Here is an 8,095-nt window from a genome sequence, read left to right as displayed (position 1 = left end):
CCCCCCCCTGCAACTATCATGTAAGTTCCCCAAATGATGACCAGCTTTTTTTAAGCATTCTAATATCCAATATCAAAAAAAGAATAGTAAATAGGGACAAAATCTGTCTGCAGAGTGGTGACCAATGTCAAAGTCCACCACATGAAGATTAGCTAACACACACCTTACACACTGCGTGCTACCACCTCACACCGCACTAACATGTTGAAATGAGGCCAGCCCTCCGTGAGTGTAAAACTATGTGCATTAAAAAATAATGAATTATGTCTCTCATTTTTTTTTTTTTTTTCCTTTCTTCCTTTTCTTCCCATTTCTCTTCCCTGCATAAATTACTTGTTCTTTGTAATTGACATCCGTTCCTCTTCCACTCCCCCCCTCGCACCATTCTTCTTTTCTCTATAATCAGAGAACTCAGCGGTTACAAAACCTGAGCTTTCTACCCCCCCCGCTCGTTTGTAGGAGTCTGGCCTGTCATATCTGTATTTTTTATGTGTCACCAAACTTAAATAGACAGTCATTGTGTTACAGGCACAATCATTCCCCGAGCTGTATTTTTTTACAGTAGGTCAGGACTCTGGTGCCTGGAAAATGATAAAAGTTCTATTCAAACGCACTAATTGTCACTGTGCTGCGCTGATTGACATGTCTCGGATAAATGCAGACTTAGTATTTTTGTACACGCTTGCACAATATAAAAGGCCAATTTATTTCTCTGTTCTGCTTTCTCTTATTCCTTGCACAGTTCATTTGATTTCTCTCGTCCTTTTCTTGCTCTCTCGCGCTCTCTCCCCTACGCCGTCTTTTCAGACTCAATTTGTAAATATTACCCATGGTGGGAATTAGCCCAGGCTTTTTAAGACGTTTTAAAATTCCAATTGTATTCCGACGAGTGTGTTTGATCGAGGGAAAGGGACTGCGAGCCTCGGGTTTTGCTCCTCAGTATTCCTGGGTGGCTATCAGTGGCTAGCCTTGTCCTTATGAAACATTTATCAGCCCGTTTTATGTCTTAATGATCACGTTAGGATTCCCCGCTTGGTTATGAAGACGGTACGGGGGGGGGGGCCTATTGAGAGAGTGAGGGAGAGGCGATGAGAAAAATGACATGGGCAATCCACAAGGTAGAGACTGAGTGGAGTGAGAAAAAGGGGGAAGAGATGACAGGGCATCACATTCCTCAGTAAACAGCATCACATTATGCCATCCTCTCTTTTCAACTCCACATCTTTGCCAAAACATAGCTTACCTTTCTCCTGGAACAAGGCTCACACACACGCACGTACACACACACGCACACACACACACACACACACGCACACACACACACACACCACAACGCCGCACACCCAAAACCGCACACACACACACACACCGCCTCCCTCTTCTTCTGTCTTCCCCATTCCTTTTTATGTTTTTATAATTAAAACATAATATTTATCTTTCCATAACAGAAGGCTGCCTTACTCCGTCAGGTAGACTGTATGCATATTAATATTCTTAATACATCAACAAGCTATCTTCTCCAGTGTCATTGCTAAAACTGAGCGAGAATGTAGAAAGAGAAGGTGACTCACAGACGCAGCACTTTACTATCGTTTTTTTGTTTTTTGTTTTGTTAAAAAGCTGCAGAGAAGTGGATTGAACATTGAACACGCGGGAGAAAGAAACTCAAAAGTAACGGGGGGGGGGGGGGGGGGGGGAGCAAAAGAGAAAGAAAGACACACATTAACATCACTGTCACAACTTGTGCTGCCATTGGAGTGTGTTTACCCAGCCTCAACCTCGGCGGTGCACGTATAAATACCCCGTTTGTTCCTCCTTCAGTCAAAACTACAGAGCAAAAGTCGACACTGGCTAGGAGAACCTTTTCTCTCTTCTTTTGATTGTTTATGTGTGTGCTTAACGGAAAGGCTTGGAGGATTGGAGGGGAGGGCGAAGCTGAATGAGGGTGGATGCCAAGTTTTCTTTTCTCTGTCCGGTGACAGCTGCCGGACTCCGTCAATGTGGAATTCCTGCGAAATGAGGCAGCGCTGTCGGTCAGGGAATGCAAATGGACGGCACTGGATGGGCATGGCCGGGCCTGGCTATGTGGAGTGTGTGTGTGCGTGTGTGTGTGTGTGTGCGTGTGTGTGTGTGTGCGTGGGGGGGGGGGTTGTGTTTGAACAAGTTAACTTGGGCATGATCCGGGTTCCTCCTGTGTATGAAAGAGCAAGAGAATACATTGACCTTTGCCTCATTAAAAATGGAGGGCCAGCCATGTGATACCATGACTGGGGAATCTCTCGCTCTGTTTTTTTTTTCTTCTTCTTTTTTTTCCTCATCCTCCCCACTTTTTTTTTACTTTTTTAATCTTCTCCCTCTTTCTCCTCTTCTCCTCGTCTCTCTCTCTCTCTCTCTCTCTCTGTCATTCTCTCATTTTGCCTCCCCCCGGCCCCCTTTCCCTCTCAATCTCCTCCTCTTAACCCCCTGACAGGTCGCATGAAAGCCCTTTGTGTCAACTCAGGGTGCTGACCGAGAGCAGAAAGCGACATGAAAAATGCCCCCCCCCCCACACACCCCCCCTTAGTTGTAGCCACCTCTCATCACAAAAGAGAGAGAGGGAAGGAGAAGCAGAAAAAAAAAGAAATAAATAAAAAAAAAGGGTGGAAAAGTGAGGGAGGAATTAAGTCCAGGATTAAGATCTCTGAGCCTGGTTTTTTTTTTTTTTTTTTTTTTCGCTCTCTCCCCCTGCCACATTCCAATTGTTCTTAAAATATTTGGCAATGTCAATTAGTAAGTGAGCAGAGCTAGCTGATGAACACAATTTTCCAGGCGACTGAGCACCCTATGTTGTGGAGCGAACAGCAGATTTCTGAGGTCATTATCATTCCCTGTTAGCCGTGCCCAGCTGCTCTCCTCTCGGCTCCAGCCAAACTATGCTCTCTGCCTCGCTCCTCTCTCTCATCTCCTCTGCTCTCACTTCCTCTCTCCTTCCTCCTACTGCTCTCACTTCCTCTCTATCCTTCCTACTGACTCACTTCTCTCTCACTTCCTACTGCTCCACTTCCCTTCTTCTCCTACGATCTCACTTCCTCTCTCCTTCCTCCTACTGCTCTCATTCATCCTCTCTCCTTCCTCCTACTGCTCTTATTCATCCTCTATCCTTCCTCCTACTGCTATCATTATCCTTCCTCTATCTCTTCCTCCTACTGCTCTCATTTCATCTCCCTTCCTTCTCCTATGCTCGCATCATCTCCTCCTTCCTCCTATGTGCATTATCCTCTCCTCTCTTCCTCCTACTGCTGATTCATCCTCTCCTCTCTCCTTCCTCCTACTGCTCGCATTCATCCTCTCCTCTCTCCTTCCTCTATGCTCCATTCCTCTCTCCCTTCTCCTATGCCACATCATCTTCCTCTATCCTACCTCCTACTGCTCTCATTCATCCTCTCCTCTCTCCTTCCTCCTACTGCTCGCATTCATCCTCTCCTCTATCCTTCCTCCTACTGCTGGCATTCATTCTCTTTCTCTCCTTCCTCCTACTGCTCTCATTATCCTACTCCTTCTCTACTGCTTATTCCTCCTCTTCTTCTCCTACTGCTCCTATTCATCCTCCTCTTCCTCCTACTGCCTTATTCATCCTCCTCTCTCCGTTCTCCTACTGCTCTTATTCATCCTCTACTCTCTCCTTCCTCCTACTGCTCTCATTCATCCTCTCTTCTTCCTCCTACTGCTCTCATTCCTCCTCTCTTCTTCCTACAACTGCTCCTATTCATCCTCTCTCCTTCCTCCTACTGCTCCTATTCATCCTCTCATTTCTCCTTTCTCCTACTGCTCGCATACATCCTCTCCTCTCTCCTATTTCCTATTACCGGATGATGGACAAGTTGCCTGATTTCTGTCGCTTGTTGTGGGGTGTTATGCTCTGCGCGGAACGATGGAGAGTTGGTGGTTCATTTTTTTAAATTAATAAAGCACATGTTTCCGTGTTTGACAGATTTTGTTATTTAGCATTTTCTTTTCTTTTCTTGTCTTTGGATTTGTGTGATTCTTGTCTGGAAATGGGCTAATAAAGGGAGTTTGAAAACCAAAAAAAACTCTGCTCTCCTCTCTCCTCCCCCCTTCCTGCACCAGTTCAGAGCTGGTTGATAGCAGGCAGCAACAGGGGGCCTTCAACAAGAGGAGGGATGGGAGGAGCCGGCCTGGGGGGGAAGGAAAGGAGGAGAGAGTGAGATGGATATAGCGCAAGAGTGGGGGAATACAGTAAAAGAAATTGAGCCAGGGGAGGGGGAGCAAGAAGGAGAAAAACAGAGAAGGGCATGGGGGCAAGTGGTACGACAGAGTGGGCCGGGTCGGAGCAGGCTGCGACTGAACACAAGAGGGAGCATGGAAGTAGTGAGAGAGGAAGGGTGGGCAGAGAGGGGAATATCTGGTTTACACGTCTAGGATAAGAGTGGAAAAAAGTGAGTGAGAACAGAAAAGAAAGTGGAGAACATAGTTCGAGACTCCCTGCATGTCTACTGACTCCACCTACTCAAAGCTACCTGAGCTTTCCGGTGGCCTGTAGCGCACGTTCCCGTTGATGTCTTTTTAATTCTGGTCTTTTTCTGTATTTTTCATTTTTATTCCATTGGTAGTTTGTTTTATTCTTTTAGTTTCTCATTTGATTATTTGGGTCTTATTTTAACAATTGTATCATATAAACACTTTGTGACTCCGTCTGTGAAAAGTGTTCTTCTTCTTCGATTTCCTCTTCTTCTTTTTCATCTTTTTCTTCTTCCTCCTCTTCTTCTTTTTCTTGTTCTTTTTCATCTTCTTCCTCATCTTCTTCTTCTTCCTCTTGTTTTCATCTTTTTCTTCTTCTTTTTCTATTTCCTGTTCTGCTTTTTTTTATCTTTTTCTTCTTCTTCCTCTTATTCTTTTTAATCTTCTTCCTCTTGTTTTTCATCTTCTTCATCTTCTTTTTCTTCTTTTTCTTCCTCTTCTTTTTTTGCTTCTTCTTCTTCCTTTTCTTCTTATTCTTTTTCTTCTTCCTCTTCTTCTTTTCATCTTTTTCTTTTTCTTCCTCCTCTTCTTCCTATTTTTTTCCACCTTCTTTCTCTTCTTCTTTTTCTTCTTCTTCTTCTTCTTCTTCTTCTTCTTCCTCTTCTTTTTTATCTTTTTCATCTTCATCTTCCTCCTCTTCGTCTTCCTCTTCTTCTTCTACATCTTCTTTCTCTTCTTTTTCTTCCTCTTCTTCATCTTTCTCTTCTTCTTCTTTCTCTTCTTCTTCTTATCCTTCTTCTTACTTTTGGTTGTACCCAGCTGACGGTTTTGGTTCTGGGATCCAGTGATTTAAAACCCTTTTCCAGGAGTGCAGAGAGACGTTGGTCTGGTTTTGTACTAAGAAATGTTCTTCGTTTCAAAGAAAGACATGCACTTGTCTCCAGTGACCTCAATTAAAAGCATCATACACTCTGTATTTAAAGCCATTTTCATTAGAGAGAAGCGTTATGCTGAAACATATTGCATATATACCTCACAGTGTAGTGAACATGGTGCAGATGAGATTTTCAGATTACAATTAAAAAAAGCACTTTCCTGCTGTTCCACTTTTATCCAAAAGAAGGTGGAGGTTTTCTTCCACAAAGCACAAAGCATCCAGGTATCCGCATCTAAACATCCAAAGGAGTCTTTTTGTTTTGTTGTCGAAGAAATGATGAAAGATTCCCGTTAGTCAAAGTACGAAAACATGAAAGAAACAAACGCGGCTGGAGAAAATGAAAAGACTTTTCTGTGCTTGCCAGTCATACATCTCCATCTCCACGGATGTACACCCTCCTCCTCCTCCTCCTTCTCTTCTCTCCTCCAGCTTGCTGCACGCCCCAACCCACCAACACCCCATCCCACCCATGGGTGCCCTGCTTCCATCCCTCCCACCGTCATCTTCTCATATACACACATCTTGGAAAGCAGAACACTTGTGTTTTTTTCTCCATATTCTTTCATTGTCTTTTACAGTTATGATGCGAGGCATTTGAACCCCCCCCCCCCTCCGGCCCATGCACTGAAACATTGTGGCGTTAACACTTGTGTTGTCATCTCGGGCCAAAAAAGGACAAAAAATTGACTTTTTCAGACTTTTTTCAAGTTGTCACTAACACCACCTTACTAGTTTTACACTACTTTTTGGAATTCATGGTCAATAACCCTCATTTATATAGAATTGTACCTAACGTTTGAGTTAAAAAAGCAGAAATTAGGAATTATTTTGATTAACATTTAAGATCAGAGGAATGAAAGTGTTCAATTGTATTTGCAAAGAGCGTTGAATGGAATCCAATCTAGTTTTTTTTGTGATAATTTGGTTAAAAAGAAACCCATATTGTAGCATACCCTCCGACAGATGGTCTGACTCTTGAACTGATGATTTTAGATTGATTGTAAATCCCAAAACCAACGTAAGAGCTGGTCACAAAAAGAAACAAACACGAACAATAAATGCATTAGCTACCTTACCATTTAGATTCAGAGCAGTAGCATAGGTTAGTACTAGCTCCCAAGTCCAGCATTAGTCTATTAAACAAACAGCTAGAAACAGCTACAGTTGTTCAAAACTACTTTGAAACACCACCAACATATTAATTTTACAGTATTATGATGATTACTAACCTTGTGCCTCTTTAAGGGGCTCTAAAACATTATATATTTGACTGTATACATGTTACTGTTTCTCCTTTTTTCCGACACATACAGCAGGAAAACTAGTTAATGTGCCAGTGGGTGACTTTCAAAATAAAAGCCCCTTTATTTAGAACAGGATATAAGACACAACAAGGCTATTTTCATCTATAGAGCTAAAACTTTTACTGGGTTATTTACACATATGTCAGATAGTTATTTTTTAAAGGGGTCAATTTTGACCCGAGGACAACAGGAGGGTTAATGAAACTATGAAAATAAAAGGACAATTCCACCATAAATCCATGAAGAGGCCAGCTGGATTCAGCCATGGCTCTTGACTATACACCTCCCATTTCTCTTGACTCTCTTGTCCAACCTGTGGAAAGTTTGCATTAGTTAACGGCGGTTGGTTGTGGGTGTCTGGGTTCTACCCTACGTGTGTGTGTGTGTGTGTGTGTGCGTGTGTGAGAGAGAGAGAGAGAGAGAGAGTGGAGAAAGAGAGCGAGAGAGAAGTGAAAAAGGGTGAGCGGCATCAAAGCGTTGCTCTCAGCTGCAGCTGCCAAGCTTCCTCGTCCCCAGTTAGCAGCCATCCAGCTGTCAGGCTGCGCGAAGAGGAAGAGAGGGGGGAAATCTCTCACCAGCCATATGGTCCCCAGTTCTGTCAGAGACACTCCACGCTCCGTGGGCAAATGGCAAACTCATATATCTAATCAACACTCTTAATATCCAGACCTGAGACCGAGGATATTTTCAGTCTTGCCTTTTTTTTTTTTTCTAACAACACGGCAAGAAGGAGTACATAGGTTATGACCAGCCACTTAGAGTGTGGGTGTTATGTATGTGAGCACACAGGTTACATGGGAGCACTGTGTGCTGCGCATAGAAAGACCCGTTTATCTTAAAAGAATAACTCTGGTGTCATTGATATTTCTCTGCCCAAATACCAATAGAGCCTGTGCCCTCCAATCAGTATCCTTTTAAATATTTCAAGTGCTGTTTTGTCCTGTGCAATAAATATGCAGAAAAAGAATAACTCTTGTGGTATTGATAAATTTCTTATTCTCGACAGATAAAAAAAAAAGGATCAAAAACATGAATGTTCTCTACCCCGTCTGTCAAAACCTACAAGCTCCTACAGAAGAGTCCAATCTAAAAAAAACATCAAAATAGGGCAGAAATATTAGACCGATTTGGAATAGTTACAAAAAAACGATACGAAAAAATCCATAAACGTGTTACAAAACATAAACAGATTTCCCTAACATTAGTTATTTGTAGTTATTATACTTATTCAATTGTATTTATATAGAGCTAAATCACAACAACAGTTATCTCAATGCATATCTCATTACGAGTTATTTATGAGTTCTCACTAAAATAATATAATTTCTTTTCTTGTCACAACAGAACAGAGGAACATCCAAATATATTAAAGTTCTGATGAATAAAATGTATAAAA

At 42.5% G+C, this 8,095-nt stretch overlaps 1 protein-coding gene across 1 annotated transcript in view; it reads left to right on the top strand.

Moving 5' to 3' along the window:
* znf536 (zinc finger protein 536) overlaps nt 1-8,095 on the top strand; it is a gene marked incomplete at its 5' end in the record, with an annotated part of 312,490 nt that overhangs the window by 154,724 nt on the left and 149,671 nt on the right.

This window comes from Etheostoma spectabile, unplaced genomic scaffold (genome assembly GCF_008692095.1).
Source record: "Etheostoma spectabile isolate EspeVRDwgs_2016 unplaced genomic scaffold, UIUC_Espe_1.0 scaffold285, whole genome shotgun sequence".
Classification (NCBI taxonomy): Eukaryota; Metazoa; Chordata; class Actinopteri; order Perciformes; family Percidae; genus Etheostoma; species Etheostoma spectabile.
This window is presented reverse-complemented; position numbering and strand designations above follow the sequence as displayed.